Consider the following 23687-nt stretch of genomic DNA (forward strand, 5'->3'; position numbering starts at 1 on the left):
TTGAGGTTGATATTCAAAAGCTATTTATATGGATAACTGAAAATGTATCCATCTAAAAGGCTAATCAGTGATGTTAAATGCCATATGTGGTTAAATTCTAGAATTTAGCTGCATAAGTCGAGGGCGTTTTGGGGAGGAACAGAGTTAGGTGCATAAGTATTGCGGCTAACTCCAATATTCACATAACTTATACAACTAACTCTGGTCGTGCTATAGGGCTGTCCTAAAGTTAGCCAGATATACTTATCTGGCTAACTTTAAGATAGCTGGGTAGTGGGTATATTTAGTGGAGCGGTAACTGATAAGTTAGCAGGATAGCTATATCCGGCTAACTTAACTAGCTGCTCCATGGCTGAAAATCGGCCCCTTTATTTACATCTTCAGCCCATCACATCCAAATTATTGGCTAAAATCACAATTAAGAATGAAAAGTCACATTCTAGCCAACATAATATAACTGATACCTAGCCCTCCTACTGGTGTTATCTGTGAAGGCTGGAGTCACTCTCAGTCCTGGGGCTTTAACCTTGCACATAGTTACCAAGTCTGTACAATCTCAGGATGTGGATTCTCCTGATAGAAAAACTGGATAGTCCTCAAGGACCCAAGATACAGGGGGAAGCTCTTATCTGGATGTACCTGCTGTTAATCATATGTACAGTAGATGCAGAATAGAATAAACAAACTGGACACTCTGGCTGGATGTTCCAAACTCAGAGTTTACCGTAAGTCTTCCAGTGTAATTAACTGGCATCAAACACACTTGCCTCTGCTTACATACATGTCCAATACTGATTTTCAACTTTTCTACCTGTGATTGTGTCCCTAAGTACTGGGTCCTGAGATATCCTTACCTTCCAGAGCTTGGGATCATGAGACCCAGATGGGCAGGGGTATCCTATGTTTGGTGGGATCTTTTCTCCAACAGTATCTGAGGTCCAGATGTAATTCCAGGTCTCCAAATTCAGTCCTTATCTTTTTTCCTGTGACAACTCAGATGGAGGTCTTCAAATGGCACCAGACTTCTTACTCCAGTTTCTGCTCTCAAAATAGCAAGGTTGGATCTCTCTGACTGAAAGGTCCTGTAGTAAGGAAAAGGTCAGCTTTTCTCATTTCTCCAACTTCTGGGCAGAAATTGTGTTGACCAAGCTTCCTCCCAACTCAAAAAGACAAAAATATCTTCACCAAAAATACCAAAACTGGGCTCTTTTACAGCAAATCACCACTGTCCCTCCATGGCTTGTGAGATGGGCATAGCAGATCTTCTCTACCCATGTCTTTCCCAAGGCATTGCTTTTTCCTACCTGAGTCAAAACCAGGGATTCACAAAAATCAAAATTCCAGAAAGGAAGTTCTATAAAAAATAAGTAATTTGCTCCAAAAGCCTGAGGCAAACCTCACCAGAAAGGTTGAGTATTGGGAAGGAATACACTTCTCCCCTTTTTTTTTTTTATCTCTGGCCATGAGGCCTAGAAACAGAGATGGAGGAACACCAAAAGAATCAGGTCCTACTCTTCCAGAAGTGAACCAGAAATGTAACACTGTTCTTTATCCATACCTGCAATTTTGTAGGTAGGAGCTCAATACCCCAACAGCTTTAGAGGAGGCGCTATTAGGAATGGCCAGTTCCCCTGCTATCTCCCATACTAGGGCCATTTAGTGGACATCTGAAGGGGTCTCTACACATATAGCCAATTAAAAATAATAGCATATATAAATTTGTATTATATGTATATTTACTAGAGATGTGAATCGTGTGCCAGATCGGGGAGAGATCCAGGGGGGCCTCGGGGACAGATTTCCCGTTCCCAGGCATCACCTGTTCTAAAAAGAAATGGCGCCGATGCCCCTTTGCCCTTACCATGTGACAGGTATCCGTGCCATTGGCCGGCACCTGTCACATGGTAGGAGCACTGGATGGTCGGCGCCATCTTTAAAGATGGGGCTGATGAGTAAAGATGGCCGGTGCCATCTTTAAAGATGGCGCCGGCCATCCAGTGCTCCTACCATGTGACAGGGGCCGGCAATGGCATGGAAACCCTGTCACATGGTAAGGGCAAAGGGGCATCGGTGCCATTTTTTTTTAGAACAGGTGATGCCTGGGAACGGGAAATCTGTCCCCGAGGCCCCCCTGGATCTCTCCTCTCCCCGAGGCCCCCCTGGATCTCTCCCCGAGGCCCCCCTGGACCACCAGGTACATTTTAAAAGGTTTTGGGGAGGTCAGGAGGGTGGGGTCGATTTAAAGGGTCGGGTGGGTTGTTTTTTTTTAGCGGCGCGGGCCTCCCTAAAAAAAAAGGGTCGGGAGGGTGGGGGAGGCTAAGGGGGGTCGATTTAAAGGGTCGGTGGGTTTTTTTTTATCGGGCCATCGGCACCATTTTAATTAGTGGCAGCCAAAATGGCACTGATGGCCCGAGAGCGGGAGATCGTGCCGGGACCGCCCCCCCCCCCCCCCCATCACTGGACCACCAGGTAATTTAACATTTTGGGGGGGTTCGGGAGGGTAGGGGAGGGTAAGGAATTGGTTTTAAAGGGTCGGAGTAGGTTTAGGGGTTGTTTTGGTGTGCCGTTTTCCCGCCCTCCCCCAAATAATTCCCGTGCCCTATTTAATGATACAATACAAATGCCCCTGATGATAAATCGGGGGCATTTGTATTGTATCGTGCACTCTAACGATTTAGGACGATTTTAAAATTATCTGACGATAATTTTAATCGTTCAAAAACGATTCACATCCCTAATATTTACACAGAATTAGAGACCACTAGACACTAATTTATGCACAGAAAAATACCCAATGAAAATATATGTGCACAATAATGTTTGAGTTATTGTGTTCTTTTTAAATGGAGGAAAAAACTTCATATGCCAAATATTAAGTGATGAACGCTTTTGAAATGGTACTTGAGTGCACAATTATTAGTCTAAAAAACCTCCATGTTTAATACATTTATTTTAAAATCACTCGTAACTGTGTTTATTGTCATAGATAAATAATCCACCATCTGCTAAAGGATTTCAAGAAACATGAGATTCAAAAAAAAAATGTTTAAGTCCCAGTTTGAAGTCAAAACCTTAAGTCCATTTTTAAGTATCATGCACTCAAAATGTTAGATATAGATAAGGTACACTTACTTGTGTGTTTATTCAATGTTTAAGGATACAAGTTTAAAGATCTCAAGTTTAAAGGCCTGATGCTTTAGCATTTTGCCTGGATGGGCTTTCTCAGGGAAAAGCCTTCAAACTTATACTGTTTGTCTCATATGAATGAACTGAAAATGAAAAAAATATGTTAACCTGGATTGAAATGGCATTCTTGGCAATTTAATTTGCTTACATATAAAGAACTCACCAAAAATGTGTGCTTTAAACATCAAGAGGTCCCAGCTATATTCAGCCCTTAATCCTAGTCGGATAAAAAAGGCGCATTTTGAGAGTATTCTGGGGAGGGGCTGAGATATCCAGCTAACACTGAAAGTGTAAGCTTAATGTGAGTTTACACTTCCAGCGCTGTCTGTTTTAGAGCAGCGTGAAGGCACCAGGAGCAGGGCGAAGGGTCCTTTGCTCCCGGCAATTTTATTAAAGGTAACGGAGACATCAGGAGGGTTAGAGGAAGAGGGTGGGTACCCGGCTATTTAATAAACCCTTGCGAGTAGATGGGTGGGTGGGTTGGAGGAAGGGAAGGGCCCACCAGATGTTATCATTGCGATTACACTGAGACGGAGGGTAATGGTTAAGATTTTAAGATCATAAGAACATAAGAAGTGAGAGGATGAAGAAGTGAGAGGCTGAAGAAGTCACAGCCCGACAGGGCTTTTAAAGATATTTGCCGGGGGTGGGGGGAAGGGGGGGAGGGAATGGCCTACTCTCTTTGTTTAATACTTTTCCTTTTGACACCTTTTTTTTTCTGCCAGCAGTAGCCACGTGGGTTAAGGAGCTCTCTAGAGATTCCTGACAGGAATTTCCTCACGGAACTTATTTCTAAAATGTCAAAAAAAATTCTACCCCATAGAGGTCCCCCTATCGATTCCGTAGTCCGCGGTCGTAAGGTAAGGCTTTATCCTCATTTGCGGTCCATTCCTGTCGAGTTTTCCCTTCGTGGCCTACTGGCCATCGACCGTACCGCGGCTAAATTTTGACAGTGCTTTTGACAGTGCTTTTGACAGTGCTACTTAGCTACTTAGCTGGATATTGTTAATGATATCTGGTTAAGTAGCACGTTATCCGGCCACACAGGCCGGATAACTTTATAACCTAACTGGGTATATTCGAACATAACCGATTATTTTAAGCAAGTATATTCAGTGGGACGTTTATCCTGCTGATTACTAAGATGTCTTCTCGAAGCAACAAGCCGACATCTTACCACCTCTCCGGAAGTTTAACTGCCCGATCGAGCTGTTACCTGGTACCAATCCTCCCAAGGGGAGGACGTACCCGTTCTCACTCTCTGAAACCCAGGCCATGTCAGATTACATCAAAGAAAATCTAGCCAAAGGATTCATCAGGCCTTCTACGTTTCCTGCTGGTGCTGGATTCTTTTTCGAAAAGAAGAAGGATGGCTCCTTAAAGCCGTGTATTGACTACCGTGGCCTGAACACCATTACCCGCAAGGACAGGTACCCGCTTCCACTCATTAGGGAGTTATTTGATCGACTCCAGGGGGCCCAGATCTTTACCAAATTGGACCTCTGTGGGGCCTATAACCTGGTCCGTATCCAACCTGAAGACATCTGGAAGACGGCTTTCAATAAGCGAGATATGCACTACGAGTACCTAGTCATGCCCTTCGGGCTGTGTAATGCCCCTACCATCTTCCAGAGAATGATGAATGAGATCTTCCACGATCATACTCTACTCCACCATCAAGTATACCTTGACAATCTCCTGATTCTCACAGGACAAGCAGGATGGTAGTCCTCACATATGGGTGACATCATCAGGATGGAGCCCAATCATGGAACACTTTTGTCAAAGTTTCTAGAAATTTGACTGGCACCTACTGGGCATGTCCTGCATGGCACTAATCCTGCATCCAGCAGGGGTCCCTCTTCAGTCTCTTTTTTTCTGCCAGCAGTAGCCACGTGGGTTAAGGAGCTCTCTAGAGATTCCTGACAGGAATTTCCTCACGGAACTTATTTCTAAAATGTCAAAAAAAATTCTACCCCATAGAGGTCCCCCTATCGATTCCGTAGTCCGCGGTCGTAAGGTAACGCTTTTTCCTCATTTGCGGTCGATCCCGTCGAGTTTTCCCTCGTGGCCTACTGGCCATGACCGTACCGCGGCTAAATTTTTGTCAAAACCATGGTGTCGGGTTTTCATCGGTGCCCCAATTGTCCTCGGACCAATGTCCATCACAGACCCGCAAAGGGTCTGTGTGTTATGTTTGGGGTCAGACCACAATGTCTTAAACAGGTACCAAATGTGTCCAAATGACACCGAAGGGCCGTAAGGACCGCTCAGAGAAGATGGAGTTTCTTCTTTTCAGGCAAAGCCACCGACTCCATCAAGCGCTTCAACTTCATCTGAGCCGGTGCCAATCAACCTCTCGCCAACAGCAGGATGCCGGTGCCGTCCACCCCCGGCACAACTACCTTGAAGGCATTCACTTCTTTCTCTTTGACTCCGGAAAAGGACCGAAGAGAATATCGTGAAAAGCATCGACACCGTCATCGGAAGGCTCAGTCCGCTGATCCGGGCAAGTCCTCGGCATCGGCGTCAACAGAGCCACCAACAAAGAAATCACATCCAGAGAAGGTCCCCATCCTCCTCTGCGACTGGGTCACCGAGGCGTTCCCCACCTTCATTGGTGCCGGGAGCCATTTATTTATTTATTTTATTTATTTAGGATTTTTATATACCGGCATTCATGATACAATCACATCATGCTGGTTTACAGTTGAACAAGGTGTGCAAAAACATTAAAATTGGAACAAGTGCAAGGAAATTGCAGCTACAATTAACAAGGGAGATTGAACTGGGAGAATAGAGAGATACAGTAGTAGATTAACATCATGTAGAGTTATTTACAAAGAGCAGCTGGGATTGAGTAGTGGAATTTGACGAGGAAGCAATTAGGAGGGGTCCGGAAAAGCTTGTTTGAATAACCAAGTCTTAAGTCTTTTTCGGAATGTTGGGAGGCAAGGCTCCTGTTGGAGATTCGGTGGGATAGAATTCCAGAATGCTGGTCCAGCTGTCGAGAAGGCCTGGTCTCTTAAAGTTGTATGACGAGTGGTTTTGGTATGGGGTACCTGGAGGGATCCTCTGTATGCTTCTCTGGTGGGTCTTGAGGAGTGATGTTGGCTGAGCGGGAATTGTAGGTCAAGTGTTGTAAGGAGGTGGATGGATTTATATATAATGGTGATGGGATTTGAAGATGATTCTGAAGTGTATCAGGAGCCAATGTAGGTTTTTTAGGATAGGTATATATGGTCTCTTCTTCTGGTGTTAGTGAGAATTCTTACAGCCGCATTTTGGACCATCTGTAGAGGTTTGGTGTACGAAGATGGGAGACCTAGTAGGATAGCGTTGCAATAATCTATCTTTGAGAGATTATTGCTTGAAATATTGTTTCTGAAATCGGTAGAGTGGAATAAAAGTTTTATCCTTTTCAGCACTTGGAGTTTGTAGAGCAGTCCTTGGTTGTATGGTTGACAAATGCCTTTCAAATTCATCCTGTTATCAATTATAACTCCTAAGTTTCTCACTTGGGTGGAGAGTGGGTTAGGTGGAGGAGTAGAGGAGTGGTGTTACTAATTTCTGGGGAGATGAGCAGGAGTTCAGTTTTTAGCAGCATTTAATATGATGTTTAGGCTGGCAAGAAGGCATTTGATTTTTGAGGCATGTTTCCCAGTGTGTGAGAGTTTTAGAGAGGGAAATCTTTAAGGGGGAATCACAATCTGGACATCGTCTGCATAGAGAAAGTGTTAAAGTTTAGATTTGTTAGGAGCTGGCATAGCGGAAGGAGGTAAATGTTGAAGAGTGTGGGTGTGATAGAGTGGAACCCTGAGGGACTCCTACAGGTGAGGTCGTGGCGTGGGGATTCTTTGTTGTGTATTTTAACTTTGTAGCCTCTGTTACTGAGGAAAGTTTTGAACCAGGTTAGTGCCGTACCTGTTATACCAATGGTCGAAAGTTGGTTTATAAGGATGGAGTGGTTAAACGGTGTCGAAAGCTGCCGAGAGGTCTAAAAGAATCAGTAGAATGATTGTCGTTTGTCGAGACCCAAAATGAGGTAGGTCCGTCAATGATACAAGGAGAGATTCTGTGCTGGACACTTTGCAGAAACCGTATTGAGAAGGGAATAGTATTTTATTATCTTCGATGTAGTCTGATATTTGGGTGTTAACCAGTTTTTCCATTATCTTGGCTATGAATGGTAGATTAGCGATCGATCGAAAGTTGTTTGGGTCTGTAGGATCCAGATTTGGCTTCTTAAGTAGTGGTTTGAGGGATGCCAGTTTGACTATGTCTGGGTATATTCCTTGAGAAAGAGCAGTTTATGATGTCCTCCAGTGTTTTGGAGATGGAGTCAGGGATTGTCAGGAGGAGTTTGCTAGGGATATGGTCTGAAGGATGAGAGGAGGGTTTCATTTTCTTTAGGATTGACTGGATCTCTGTTGCGGTGGTGGGTTCGAATGCTTCAAGATAGATGGATTTGTTGTTATTTAATTGATGTGTGCTCAAGTAAGGTGGGGTGAGAGTGGGCAGCTGTGTGAGGAGATTAATTATTTTGTTTTAGAAGAACAGGGCCAGTTCTTCTGCTTTTGATTGTGCTTGATTGCTCGGGATATCCGGTGCGTTGATATGGGTTAGATTGGAAACAAAGGTAAAGAGTGCTTTGGCGTCAAAGACCAGGTCATGGATCTTATGCAAGTAGAAGTCCCTTTTAGATCTTGCGGTGGAGGTCTTGTAATGATGTAGGGCCAGTTTATATGCAGAGAGTATGCTTGTACAAGGGGCTTTCTGCCATTTGTTCTCTTTCTGTCTTAAGCTTTGTTTCAATTTTCGGAGTTCAGTGGTGAACCATGGTTGTCTTTTGGACGCGTTGTTGTTGTTGTTGTGTTTTTTTGTTGTGAGGGGGCATAGTTTATTAGCTATGGATTCTATAATATTGTACCAGGAGAGGAGTGCTGTGTTTGGGTTGGTAAGGTCTATGAGAGGAAGTTGTGAGGTCAATTGATTGCTAAGGTCTTCCGGGGAGCAGGATCTTCTCTAATGGAAGGAGGGTTGGGGTGTGCGTGCGGTCATGGTATTTTTCAGCATGAACCTAGTTAAGATTAGTGTATGATCCGACCAAGGGACCTTCTTGCAATTCAGGAGAGAAGACTGCTTGATGCCTGAGTTTATAAAGATTAGATCCAACGTGTGGCCTGCTTGTGTGTGGGTTTGTTTACTATCTGATTGAATCCCAGGGCTTAGAGGGCCGTGAGGAAGGCTTCACAACTGGATGAGAGTGTGGGGACGTCTACGTGCAGATTGAAATCTCCCAGGATTATTGCTGGAGTGTCCAAATTAATATGAGTTGTGATTATTTCAATAATGGGAGAGGTGTCTGTTTCCAGGAGGCCCGGGAGGGCGTAGACTAGTAGAATTTGAAGATTGTCCGATGAGAAGAGGCCGATTTCAAGTTTAGGATCTGATATGACAGGGCGTTGATTGAAATTAAGGCCTTTTCTTGTTGCTAATAGGATGCCCCCACCCTTTTTTTTCAGTCAAGGGAGAGAGAAGATGTCATAGGTCTGTATAGGTAGTTGATTTATAATAGCAGTATCTGTGGGTTTTAACCATGTTTCGGTTATAGCACATATGTCTGGCTTGACGTCTAGAAGGTAATCGTTGAGGATCAGAGATATTTTGGTGATGGATTGCGCATTGAATAGCGTTAAGGAGAATAGAGTGATGCCTAGACATTGTGTGATCGGTGCAAGCAGGATGGAGGTAAGAGTTATTAATGCTCTGTGTCGGGCTTGCCTGGTGGAATTTCCGGTTGAAGATGTGAAGTGTGGGAGAATAGGGATTTTGGAGGCTATATACATTCTGGCCTGTTGAGTCTGGAAGAAGTAGGTTGGCTGGTTGGTTCAGAAGAAGGTAAGGCAGTAGTTGGGGGGTTGTGGGTTAATTTGCTTAGAGAAACTTTATTTATTTATTTATTTAGGACTTTTTTATACCGACATTAGTATACAACATCATACCGGTTTACATTGTAACTAAAAGTAGGAAATACAAAAAACAAGTAGGGGAGGGGAAATGGGAGGAGCTTAAACAAGTAGGAAGAGAGGAAACGAGGGGAGCAGAACAGGCAGGAAGAAAGAGAATGGAACAGCCAACGTAATAACAGGAGAAAGTAATAACTTGGCTGCAATGGAATCCTTGTTGGAACTTGGCTGCAATGGAATCCTTGTGGGAACCTGTAGGCTGTGGGGGGAATGTGGGAGAAGCACACTGGAAGAGTATGTAGGATGTGGTCGGCTGTAGTGAGAGGTTCCAAGCGGCTCTCCGGTGTTGTCCAGTGGAGCGCTCTGAGTCTGGCGGTAGTGGAATCCTTGGGAGAGAGAGCTGAAGGCTAGGAGAATTAAACGACAGGTAGAGTAGCAACTGAGGTTGCTTGGGTGATTGCTGGGAATGGAGGTAAGTGAAGAGACTTCGGTTGTCTGACGGCCTAAGCCAATGCTAGAGTGGGCGGTAGTGGAATCCGCTAGGAAAGTGCTGGGACTGCACTCCAGGGCTGCACGAAGGGGCGCACAAAGGGGCCTGCCCCTTTGTTGCGCTCCTTCAGCGTGTGACACTCGGCGCGCGGCGCTTGAGTGCCGCGCTGGTTTAAAGGGCCGGTTGGGGCTGTCCCCCGATTGGTTGATTGTCCTTGGCTCTCCTGATAGGCTCAGGAGAGCGGAAGAGGATGGCTCTGGTTACGAACGGGGAAGCCTCGTAGTCGGCTTCGGCGGTGGCCGAGGGTAAGTGAGCAATTAAAGGCCTTACCCCGGCGAGTCTCCATGACTCCACTTTCACTGGTGAACCCTCCAGCAATGCTAGTGCTGCCTCCTACTCAGGAGCTGGGGTTCCATGCCCCAAGCTTCCACGAGGAATTGGATCGGATGATCCAAGAGGCCATCGGAAAGGCACTGCAGGGCTTCCAGCCTCCATCAAAGCCAGCACCGATTCCAGCTCTGGTCACCGACCCAATGCCCACTGTGCTCGCACCTCTACTGGACAGGCTGGATGCGTTGATTGGTGCCCTTTCACCAGTGGAATCAAGGACACCGGTGTGTCCAAACACCTTCCACCCTGATTCCTTTGTCATCAGATGAGGAGGAACCACCGAGACCGGAACTGATGCTCGGGCCATCTGGGATCTTACCACCGACTTGCCTATCGATGTCACTGATACCACCGATACCACTTCATCATCCATCAGTGCCTCCATCGATGCCACTGGTGCCTCCATCGGTGCCACCATCAATGCCATCGGTGCCTAGACCTGATCCTTCAGGAACTGCACCATTACTCCCCTCTGGAGTTCCTATGGGAGCAGGTGATTCTTCCCAGGATTCTGATGATCTATCTTCAGAGCCATCTCCCCCTGAGGAAAGAAGACTTTCTCTCCAGAGGACCTATCTTTATTAATTTTATAAAAGAAATGTCTGAAGTCATACCATTCCAACTTCAGATGGAAGAGGACTCCAGACACAAGATGCTGGAAAGTGCTCCAATTTGTAGATGCACCCAAGGAGATCATGTCCATACCTGTTCATGAAATCCTCTGGATTTGTTGAAGAGGAATTGGGAACATCCAGGATCTGTACCACCAGTGAATCGAAAAACAGATCCCACCTACCTGATACAGACAGCCCCTGGTTTCCAAAAACCACAGCTGGGTCACCATTCTGTGGTTGTCGAATCAGCCCAGAAAAAGGCACGACATTCTAAACCTCACTCTTCCATACCTCCAAGAAAGAACTGGATGCATTTGGCCGTCGTGTTTTCCATGGCTCAGTGCTCATTTCTCGCATTGCTTCCTACCAGTTATATCATGATCCAATATAACAGGGACCTTTTTAGGAAGATCCAGGAATTCCTCTGCGTCTTTACCGGACCAGCTTCAAGATCAACTCAATGCCCTGGCTCAGAAGGGTCTCGATGCTGGGAAGCATGAAGTCCAAGCTGCCTATGATATTTTTTATACTGCTTCTAGGTGTCCCGCAGCAGGGACTAGTGCACGAAGGTGGGCCTGGCTGCGACCAGAAGTACAGGATAGGTTGGCTGACCTGCCCTGGGCAGGAGATAATCTCTTCAGGGACAAAATCGCAGGAGAAGATAGCTTCTTCATCGGTGCTTTCTGATTCCCAATTCACCTCTAAGAGGACATTCCAAAGGGACTCTTAGCGGCCTTCCTTTAATGCCACGGAAGATATTATCCTCCTACTACTCGAGGCCGCCCATCCACGCCTTATTAGAAAGGTCAGCCCAGACAATCCCGGCCTCAGAAGACCCAGCCAGCCCCTCAACTGGGCCCAGCAGCTGGAATTTGACTCTTCAATGGAGAGCATAAGCCAACCTCCTCTACTGTTGGTACCTGTCGGCGGTCGGTTGTGCCACTTCGCCAACATATGGCGAACGGTCACTTCAGACCAGTGGGTACTCGAGGAAGTGAACCGAGGTTACCACCTCAATTTCCTGACTGTACCAGCAGACTCCCCACCTCGACTGACATGGGGACCATCTGACCATTCCTCTCTCCTCGAGGAGGAGATTTCTCTCCTCCTCAAATCCCGAGCAATAGAACCAGTGCCCCTCTCCCAACAGGAGCAGGGGTTCTATTCTCGGTATTTCCTCATTCCAAAAAAGTCGGGAGGCATTTGTCTAACCTGGACCTCCACACCCTAAACAGTGTTAAAAAGACCAACGCATAAAATGTATAAAAGAGCAACTCTGATTTCACTCGTACATTACTATTCTTTATTATAAACCATTCATATACTGTGCATAAGCAAATGGATATACAATTAGCGAAAGTATTACATACTCACATAATAGACATAGCAAATCTCTCGCGCAAGAACGTCTTTGCTTAACTTAACTGCTACATACCAGCTCTACTTATATAGGTTATAATAACAAAGTAGCAAGACAACCTGGTTTCTGATTGCATGTTTCACACCACAAAATTTATTGCGCTGCCTGATTACGGCAGCTGTTCTTCGTCTCCCCTTATCTCTCTCCCTTTACATTCCTTCCCACAGATTATCTGCGTCGTACCCTTAGCGCTATCTCCTCCTGCGCATCCTGTGTCTCACATATTATCTCTGAAGTCCTGCAAGAGTTGTTTATAACTTTTCCTTTAGAGTCTGGCATTCAAGGTCTCTGGTATTTTTCTGGTATTTTTTCCTTCAGCAGAAATACCATCAGTACGTTCAGCAATGGTGGAGATGCCGGGAATTGAACCCGGGGATTGAACCCGGGTATAGTCAACAACAGGTATCTACAGAAAGAGAAATTCAGAATGGTAACCTTGAGCTCCCTGCTTCCTCTTCTACAAAGGGAAGATTGTCTTTGCTCTCTAGATCTTCAAGATGCGTATGCGCACATTGCCATCACTCCGTCTCACTGAACCTTGTGATCCCAGTGGGCTCAGGCTTATCATCCAATGTCCAGCTTTGTCCATGTTACCAAGCAGCTCTGCCTGTTGCTAGCCTGGTGGATGCAGCACTCCAATCTTCTTCAAGGCCTTCCCTTTCAGGCTCCAGAAGCTCAATTATCTTGATGACAGATACCTCCAACCTAGGGTGGGGTGCTCATGTTGACGGCCTACAGACTCAGGGATAAATTTCTTGGAGCTTCAGGCGATCAGATATGTCTCTGGGTTTTTCAGGATTGCCTCTCGAACAAAGCCATCTTGATTCAGATCGACAACCAGGTAGCAATGTGGTACATCAACAAGCAAGGAGGAACAGACTCCTACCTCCTGTGTCAGGAAGCGGCGCAGATATGGGCATGGGCTCTTTCCCACACAATGTACCTCAAGGCGACCTACTTGGCGGGCTTGGACAATGTTCTGGCGGACAAGTTGAGTCGGACCTTTCATCCGCACAAATGGTCCCTCAACCCCAAGGTAGCGGATGCAGTCTTTCAACGCTGGGGTTATCCACGACTGGACCTCTTTGCGTCCATCCACAAACGCAAGGTAGAGAACTTCTGCTTGCTCACCCGCAGCTGCCACTCACAGCTGGGGGACGCGTTCGCCCTCTCGTAGTCCACAGGTCTCCTCTATGCGTACCCTCCACTTCCACTCATCTCCAAGACTCTCGTGAAGTTACGAAGGGACAAGGGCTCAATGATTCTGATAGCCCCTCATTGGCCGCACAAAGTCTGGTTCCCAATCCTCCAGGACCTCTCAGTGCGCCAACATATTCACCTGGGGACAGACCTGCTACTAATAACTCAGAATAACAGGCGCCTGTGCCATCCCAACTTCCCGGCCCTGTCTCTGACAGCCTGGATGTTGAAAGGTTGAAACTCCGACCCCTTAAATTTTCAGAGTTGGTATCCCAGTCCTGGTAGCTTCAAGAAAGCCTTCCACGAGACGCTCTTATCACGCTAAGTGGAAAAGGTTTACAGTCTGGTGCACGTCTATATCCACTGACTCCTTCGCTTGCTCCACTGCGAAGTTTTCTGGACTATCTCTGGCATCTCTGAGTCAGGCCTGAAAACTTCCTCGATAAGAGTGCATGTCAGTGCGGTAGCCGCTTTCCACAATGGCGTGGGAGATGTCTCTATTTCAAACACATCCCTTAGTACACGCTTCATAAGAGGTTTGCTCCACCTGAAACCTCCCTTGCACCCATCCGGCCCCCGATTGGGACCTTACGAGGTCTTAGGACAGCTCATGAATCCTCCATTTGAGCCTCTCTCAATCCTGCGAGCTGTGCGTCTGACCTGGAAAGTAATTTTTCTTTCTCGCTATAACATCTGCTCGCAGTGTTTAGTGAGTTATAGGCATTAGTCACCTACCCGCCTTACACTAAATTTCTGCAGGACAGAGTAGTCCTCCGTACACACCCTAAGTTTTTACCAAAGGTCATGTTGGAATTTCATCTTAATCAATCCATCATCTTACCTACTTTCTTTCCAAGGCCCCATTCAAACCCAGGAGAAAGGGCTCTAACATTTCCCTGGGACTGCAAAACGTGCCCTAGCATTTTATCTAGAGCACATGTAGCCCACAGGAATCCACTCATTATTGTTTCTTTGATAACTCAAATTGGGAAATCCAGTGTGGGAACAGACCCTTTCGTCCTGGCTGGTAGACTGTATCTCTTTTTGTTACCAGCAGCAGGCATTCCGTTACGAGACCGTGGTGAAAGCACACTCTGTAAGGGCCGTTTGCACTTCAGTCGCACACCTTTGTTCAGTGCCACTTATCGATATTTGTCAAGCTGCAACCTGGAATTCTCTCCATACCTTCGCAGCCCATTATTGCTTAGAGAAAGCTGGCAGACAAGATTCCATTTTTGGCCAGTCTGTTCTACGCAACCTAATCTCAGCTTAACTACCCAACATCCTACCAGCGACCCGTTCAGGGGTTTCAGGATGCCCTCCTACCCAAATCCACTTCTGTTGTTGTGCCTGTTGCACGTCTTTGGGTGCATTTGGTGCATTGTTAGGGCATCCTCAGCATGCTACTCACCCATATGTGAGGACTATCATCCTGCTTGGCTTGTGAGAAAGCAGAGTTGCTTACCTGTAACAGGTGTCCTCACAGGACAGCAGGATGTTAGTCCTCATGAAACCCGCCTGCCACCCCGCGGAGTTGGGTTCGCTTGCAATTTATTATTTTATTTTTCGCACATACTTTTTACTATACACGAGACTGAAGGGAGACTCCTGCTGGATGCAGGGTTAGTGCCATGCTGGGAATGCCCAGTAGGTGCCAGTCAAACTTCTAGAAACTTTGACAAAAGTGTTCCGTGATTGGGTTCCATCCCGATGATGTCACTCATATGTGAGGATTAACATCCTGCTGTCCTATGAGAACACCTTTTACAGGTAAGCAACTCTGTTTTTTCTCCCAAGACCTGGAATCCCACCGAGACCAGTTCCAGACAGTTCTCCAACATCTACGCGATCATTACCTCTACGCCAAACTAGAGAAATGTCTATTTGAGCGCGCCAGTCTTCCATTCTTGGGCTATATCATATCCCAACAAGGTTTTACTACGGACCCCAACAAACTTCAAGGAATCCATGACTGGCCACAGCCTGTCAGGTTATGAGCCCTCCAGAGATTCTTGGGCTTCACCAACTACTACCGCCACTTTATTGCGGACTACTCCACATTAGCTGCACCGTAACTGCGATGACCCAGAAAGGATGTAATATCAAGGAGTGGAGCCCACGAGCCCAAACGGCCTTTCATGACCTTAAAGAGGCCTTCCGGACCGGACCCTATCTTCGACATCCTGACCTGAATCGCTTTTCGTGGTGGAGGTGGGTGCTTCGGCTATCGGAGCTGGTGCAGTCCTCAGCTAATACTCCTCAAAGGGTAAATTACTGCCATCTCATTCTACTTTCACAAGTTTTCCTCAGTTGAACGTAAATACTCTATTGGGTAATGTGAGCTGTTGGCTGTCAAGTTGGCCCTCCAGGAATGGTGCCTATGGCTCGAGGGGGCCCAGCACTGTTTTACTTTTTTCACGGACCATAAAAACTTGGAGTACTTGAAGGAGGCTCAATTGCTGAAGTCTCGCCAGGCCCACTGGGCCCGATTCTTCACAAGATTCAGTTTCGAGCTCCAATACCGTCCGGCTGAGAAAAACACCTGTGCTGATGCCCTTTCTCACTCCCTGGAACCCGAGGACACACCAGATGGGCCCGCACACATTATTGACCCAGCGTGTATTTGTCTGGGGGCCACGGCGACCGTGCCGCCCGGGAAGACCATAGTCCCATGTCGTCTCCGGGAACGAGTCCTACGATGGGCCCCATGATTTCAGCCTCCCTGGCCACCCAGGCAGGGCCCGCACTCTAGAGATGCTTCACCGCCATTACTGGTGGCCTTCCATGGTCAAAGACTCTCGTGACTACATCAGCTCCTGCCCTACATGTGCCCAACAGAAGCCGCCCACAGGATACCCATTGGGTCTTCTGCAGCCATTACTAGTTTTTACCGGACTGTGGTCCCACTTGGCCACGGACTTCATTGTAGACCTGCCCGCTTCCAAGGGAAACACCGTCATTTGGGTCATCATCGACCGTTTCTCAAAGTTGGCTCACTTCGTACCACTACCAGGCCTTCCTTCTGCTCCCTAGCTCACCCGACTGTTCCTAAAACACATGTTCCGCCTTCACGGTTTGCCACAGGAGATCATCTCCTGATCGAGGTCCGCAGTCGCCGCTCACTACTGTTTGTGGTAAAAGACAGTTTGAGGCACTGAGTCCAGATTGAATTCGTACATATTCCAACTCAACAAAGAATTTGATTAAGAACTTTCATATGCCCCCTGAAGAAGTACTGCTTTGCGAAACACTGGCCGTGTTGGGCGCTATTTAAAGATTTTCAGAGTCTGTTTTTTTTAAATATATTTTCTGGACTGTGGTTTAGAATTTAAAAAATATATATAATTTTGAAAAAATATTTTTGAAAAACTCTAAAAAAAAATAAATCATAGTGCAATAAAATTTTGAAGGTGAATGATTGAGAAGACCAGTTGGTTTCGGTTGAAACATACAACATCAGACTTGCTGACACCTTCATTTAGGATATAATTATAATTTGATTTATAGTTCCCACTGGTTTTTCTTTTTGGTAATTTCCTTTTTCGGGTAACTTGATGACTCTCCTTAAAATGGTAATTGAAATCTCCCATTATTACCGCACTACCAATTTGGTTAGCTTCCCTAATTTCTCTTAGCATTTCACTGTCCGTCTCACCACTATAGTCTTCCCCAACACACAAGGGATTTCAACCCATAAAGATTTGATTGTGCATTTAGTCTCATGCAGGATGTTTATCCGGTTGGACTCTATACCATCCTGGACATAAAGCGCCACACTGCCTCCCAGGTGATTCTCTCTGTTATTGCGATATAATGTGTACCCCGGTATAGCACTGTCCCATTGATATCCTCCTTCTACCATGTCTTTGAGATGCCAATTAAGTCTATGTCATCATTCACTGCTGTACATTCTAATTCTCCCATCTTACTTCTTAGACTTCTGGTATTAGCATACAAACATTTCAAAGTTTGTTTTTTGTTTGCATTTTCATTCAGCTTTTTAATTGATAAGCATAAGTTAGAATTTTTTAGCTCAGGTGAGTTTTTAGTTACAGGCACTTGGACTACTTTTCTTATTATTGGAACCTCACTGTTGGGATGCCCTAATTCTAATGTGTCATTAGTATCCTTTGAAGATACCTCCCTCTGAACCATGTGCTGCTGAGCGACTGTCGACTTTCCCCTTTGTTCTAGTTAAATAATTAAAAATTCTCCAGCTCTCCATATCATTAAATAACTAAATAAATACCTGGCATCTTTTGATTTCCCAGAGATTGTTGTGGATTTGGGTAAAGGGGGCCACACAATCTTTATCCCCCCTCTCTCTCTTTCTCTCTCATCTTCAGACAAATAGAAACTCTCTCTCTCTCTCTCTCTCTCTCTCTCTCTCTTATACACATGCAGGCTCTGACACACACATTCAGGCTCTCTCTGTTTCTCAAACATACATGCAGGCTCACACACAAGCTCTCTCTCTCTCTCATACACACACGAAGGCTCTTTCTCTCAAACACATCTGAAGGCTCTCAAGCACATATGCAGACACATTCTCTCTCTCATGCACATGCAGGTGATCTTTACACATACAGGCACTCTAATGCACATATGCAGGCTCTTTCTCTTTCATATGCACATGCAGACTCTCTCATACACACATACAGGATCTCACTCTCTCTTGCACACATGCAGGTGCTCTCTTTCTCTCATACACTCACATACACATACACACACACATATTTAGACACATACCTACCCCTCTCAGGCATCCTCCTTTCTTCTGGGCCTTGGCTGCACCCACGATCCTTCATATTTACTGCCGGAGGGGAGGTGGGAGGAAGTGGCCTTGCTACTGCCAGATGCGTGCTTCTGCCGACTCTGGGTCGTAGGTATTTCTTCTGGTCACAGTGGATTGGGCTCCGTCATGGTTCTGCCGAGACCTTCCTTGGGCCGTGACTGGTTGGGCTCCATCGCGGCCCTACTGAGACCCCCTTCAGCTCGCAATGGGTTGGGCTCTGCCGCAGCCCTGCCAAGACCTCCCTCGGGCCACAACAGGTTGGATTCCCTCGTGGCCCCACCAAAGGCCTTGTTCCGTGGCAACCCTTCTCAGCAGGAGCTGAAATTAAAACCATTTGATTAATGCGACTGGCCCACCGGGGGATGCCCAATCCCCCCAATAGACCAATCTACCCCACCTTCCACATACTGAAGTGCTCATCTGTTTGGTTTGTCATCTAGCCAGCTCCACCATGAAAAGGGACTTCTTTATTTTTTTTTTATTTTTTTATCCACACAATTTTGTGTTTGGCCTAGGATGCACCCTTTACAAACTGGTGGGTCTGTCTCTCCCACCCCCCTCCCCTCCTGTTTTTAGTATTCAGAGGTAAAGACAGTTTTTGAAAGCTGTGTACTTCACTGCTTTTCCCCCCATCCTTTTTCTATTATTCTCTCTCTTTTTTTTTTTTTTTTTACTATCCATATGAGAATTGTTTGCCCTGGTTAATAGGCCATACCCAGTGTTATTTTTACATTGCTTGATTTAAAATAAGAAAACTGAAAGCTTATATTATACTTCACTGCTGTACTTTTCCTATGTAATATTATGGTTGGATTTACTGTCTACTTACATAATACTAGTAAAAAGGTTAATTACTGTGTTATTTTGGTGTGATGATTTTATCTGGTCTGTGATGCCACAAGTGAGAGATTGTTTGGGAAGGGCACAGAATTATAGTATCGGGTTAACCAGGACCCTGTCTCATCCCCCACTCAGGCTACGAACCTAAAGACAAATCATATTAGTAAATATTATTTCTCATGTGGTACTCCCCACCCCAAACATAGGAGTAATTCATAGTCTGGACCAAGGGGGGCCCCAGAAATATATTCAGAGGAATGTTTCTCACAGGACAAGCAGGATGGTAGTCCTCACAAATGGGTGACATCGAGGATGGAGCCCTGTACGGAAAACTTTTCTGTCAAAGTTTCAACAAGCTTTGACTGACACTGGCACACTGGGTGCACTGAGCATGCCCAGCCTGCAATTATCCCTGTGAGCCACAGGTGTCTCCCTCAGTCTTCTTTTTTCCACTCTGCAGTCAGCATAGCGGTTGGAGCTCTGTGAGGATTTTTTAACTAATTACCTCATGGAAACACTTAACTTTTCACTTCAAAAAACACTTTTCCCTGCACAGGTCTCCCTCCGCGTACGTTTTTACGACGCTCGGTGAGTACTAATTCTTATTTTTCGGTCGGTTCCTGTCACTATCTTAAGGCTGTTAACTGACTGAAGCCTTCCCTTCCCCCATTTTCAGTTAGCTTTAAACAGCTTGCGAGTATCTCTGTGACACTCTGCTTGCTTATGCTAGTGGGGTAGGGATTTTTTTCCTTAACTTTAGGACTTCTGTAGCTTCAAGTCCTTCGTTCCCTGGTACCCTCACGCAGTCGATACCCTATCGCTACACACCGGGACCCCTCCTAAACCGCCCTGGGCTTTTATATGTCATCAGCGCCCCTCCCCCCCACGGTGCCCTGATGCCTTTATCCATGTTTTTTGCTTTTCAGTGCTACCAGGCTTTTTCCTCCTACGCACTGTTTTTTTCCTTGGGCTTCCTCGGTGCCGTCCCTACCCCGGATGCATGCCATTGACGCACACGCTGTTAGTCACTGCCATGCATACTCGGGTCGCCGCCACCCGCTGCCCGAGACACTTTTTAACGATCCCAGGGTCACTTCATCGATGCCACCCCCCCTTTTGGGGATGCCATCGATGCCCCATCCTCCCCCACCGATGTCCAGCCCTTTTCCATCGGTGGGCATCGGTGCCACATTGATTTCGTCGGTGGGCATCGATGCCGGATGGTCCCCATCGGTGGACATCGGTGCCGGATGGTCCCCATCGATGGACATCGGTGCCGGATGGCTTGTCCGTCGATGGCATTGGTGCCGGATGGCCGTCCGTCGATGGCATCGGTGCCGGGGTCCTTTTGCATCGATGGACACTGATGCCCAGGTGTTTCATCCATGGGCATCTATGTTAGAATGCATCCATCGAGGGCAGTCGATGCCAGGCTGCTCCCATCGGTGAAATTCGATGCCCAGGTGGGTCCCATCGGTGGGTATCCATGCCGGCTCGATTCCGTGGATGGGCGTTGATGCCAATTGCCAGCCTTATGGCTGGCATCGATGCCCATGCCGATTCCAGGACTGGCGTTGATGCCGGGATGGAATTCATCGACTGGGAGATCCATGCCATCGATTCCATACGTGTCCATATCGATGCCACCGACACACGTGTCTGGGGCACCGATGCCATGTACACTTGGAAATCTGAGTCTGTCCAAATCGATAACCGTCAACGTCTGTGGCCCTATAGTTGATGCCCGTGGCCATGCCACAAAACGGCATAAATGCCCGCCTCCATGCATCGATGCCCTCGACACCTCCGTTTTCCTTCGGTGTCCTTGACGCCCTATTGATTCGACTTCGACTCAGTCGATGCCGGTATCTTTTTCAATAACGGCAATGTTTTTCGATTATTCGATTCCACATCGTTTCAAAGATACCTATGCCACTGCTGTCAGTGCCCGTCACTGTCATCATTCTCCTGGCCAGTCATCGACGATTTTTCATACCCATTTTGATGATATCCTCGAAGCCCCTTAGGTTGCCTTCAATATCGTCAATACCGACATAGCACCGCCACATAATACCCTCGCCTCCTCACATTGCTCCACGCTTTGGGTTCTTTTTTAAGCCCCGTATTAGCTTAAGACACTCCATTGTGTCAGGAGCAGAGCAGGCGTGCTGACAGTTCGTCATCGATCGCCTTCCAGGACGACGAGGGCTTCCATCTCGGCGCTGGGGAAAGACCGGGCCGAGCACCGAGGCACCCATCATCGCTGACATCGTGATCGTCCGCCGCTGACGCCATCCAGCACATCGGTGCCATCCTTCTCCAGGCTGGACAACGCTCGGGCAGAGCGACATCACCACTGCCATCAGCACTGTTCCTACAGTTTTGGCAGTCCTTGGTGATCCAGAACTTCCGGATCCAGGTCCGACAGCTTCTGCATTGGCGTCACGACACATCAAGCCGCTGTGACGAGGGAAGGGAACATGAGTTCCGTTAGGGCTCCTCTGTTCCTGGCGTGCCCCACCGTCAAGTGGTGTGGGACTATGGCCATCTGTTACACTTAGCAGTCTAAACGCCACTCACGCCTGGCCTGTCTCCTCTGTACCTGTGCCACCATACCGGGTTTCAGAGCGAGATGGACGTTTACGTCCCCGGCCTTACCCCGCGAGGACTCCGGAGACCGTCGGGGTCAACAATCTTCACCGGCTCGTCTTGCGGCGATCCACGTCGGATGGTAAGTACCCGCTTCGGCGGCATTCCCATAGAGTTGTGTTCTCCCATTCGGACCGTGGTTCGAAAAGTTCTGGGTCATGTGCCTTTTAGAACTGTATTAGTGTCACATATCACTATGTTAGCTATGTTAGCCACAATATCAGGAGAACCCCTCTATCTTCTTGGAGATTGCAGCAGGGCTTCTTCTCTTGTCAGTAACAAGTCCCTGTGCCGACCAATGCTCTGACTCTTGGTTCCCTCCCAACCAAGGTCCAGCTGCATTGGCTGATCTGCTAAACATGAGATTCAGCAACCATTGCCCCATGTACAAGTTCACCTTGAGGCCTGGCCACAGGTCTCAGTGTCCTCCTTGTACAGCATACAGAAATGCGGGTACCACTTACCGCTCACACACCTGCAGGGAGCCTACATGATATCCTCCATTGGGACACCTCCTGGTCTCCCATCTGGTCAGATATCAGAGCGGCCCACCCACCTTGTACCAAAGTCCCGTACACTCCCCCAGGCGCTACGAAGTGCAGAGGGGAGAAGGGAGGGGGGTTGGGGAGTTTTAATTGCACTATTCTTTCTTTTAACAGAAAATAGTTACCTCCTCTCTCCCGCACATCCTGGACCTAAGAAAATCCAACTTTCTTTAGACGTCACAGGTACAATGGTATCTTTGGTTACCATCACTCCATACTGCAGTAAGTACATTATTTAATGTTTCTATGTGCTTTATGGTGAGTCAACATTACAACCCCAAGTTCTGCCGCCGGCACCAGCTTGGGGTAAGTGAACTGTCTCTTGCATCACTGTTGGTGAATGCTGTTTTCTCTGCGGAGTGTAACATCATTCACTTTCCTTGCATAGACTACTGCTAACCACTTTCAGTACATGCAAGGAGCTCTCACTTTTTCAGGACTCACTATACATTTACTAACTGGGATTACTGTCACTGCCATAAATCCCTTCTGTAACACTTCTGGACACCACAGTCTTAAGACCCTCTTGTCCAGCATGCGCACAGACATTCTGATACATTGTTATATGTCCCTGCGCATATTTTCCATAACCTCAACCTTTCAACTTTTCATGGTTGGGCTATGGGGTTTCTTCCCACTATGCATTTTTCTCATAATTCAAAACTGCTATGGGTTATATTCAGTGACATTCTATACTCAATGGACCTAAGTGGTTTCATTGCTTTCGTCCCTGATTCTTATCCCAGTTCGAACTAGGACCTAGTCTCCTTCGACTCATGCTCGCAATTCCTTAGGGTTATAAAGTTTCTCCTGAAAGCTGTCAACCCATTATGCATCTATTGCACTCCAGCATAGTTTCTCATAAACTTCCTGGACGTTGCACCCATGAGTTATGCCCTTATGCCTTCCAATACTGCTTTTGCAACAATTCTTTGTGCATACAGACAGACAGCATAGGGACAATGTGCTTTCCAACTCATAAGCACGCACAACCTCTTAGCTGCTCTGCTAGACAGCTGCGCAGCTCTACCCTTGGCCCTTGTTCACTTCATGCGTCCTTGGGCCACATATCTAAGAGATTTAATGAACGCTCTATCTGACCTTCTCCACGTAGGTTCTATCCTCTCGAATGGTCTCAATTACATGTGTACAGGGCAAATCTTTTAACACTGAGTTTAACTAAACTTTCCTCTGCGTCTGCATCATTCCATACGATGCACAGGTTCTGCTCCCTACACATGTTTCCTATGCGTTCCCTTAGATGCCTTTTCTTCCATCAAAGGCCTCTTCAATATATCTCTTCTGCTGCCTCTCGTAGCCAGCATTCTTCTAATGTTGAACTGGGATGGGGTTCAGTATTCTTTTCCCCACTCCCTGACTGAGATCAGTATGCTTCCCATACTTCTCAATCCATCATATCAGTAACCTTTTATTCCCTCACCAGTCAGTCCCAAATCATAGACTTACTGATGTTCTTAGGTTCTGGTAGCGTCACAAAACCTTCTAAACATAAATCTTGCCGTTTAATATGGCAGGCTTTACCTCCTGACGCTAAAAAAAAAAAAAAAAAAAAAAAGAGGTATTACCCC

The 23687-nt window shown here is 46.7% G+C and overlaps 1 protein-coding gene across 5 annotated transcripts in view; it reads left to right on the forward strand.

Annotated features, from left to right (window-relative positions):
* Window positions 1-23687, forward strand: part of LOC115094055 (sodium- and chloride-dependent neutral and basic amino acid transporter B(0+)-like) — a 440377-nt gene that overhangs the window by 359387 nt on the left and 57303 nt on the right. The gene's annotated exons all lie outside the window — the stretch shown is intronic.

This window comes from Rhinatrema bivittatum, chromosome 6 (assembly GCF_901001135.1).
Source record: "Rhinatrema bivittatum chromosome 6, aRhiBiv1.1, whole genome shotgun sequence".
NCBI lineage: Eukaryota > Metazoa > Chordata > Amphibia > Gymnophiona > Rhinatrematidae > Rhinatrema > Rhinatrema bivittatum.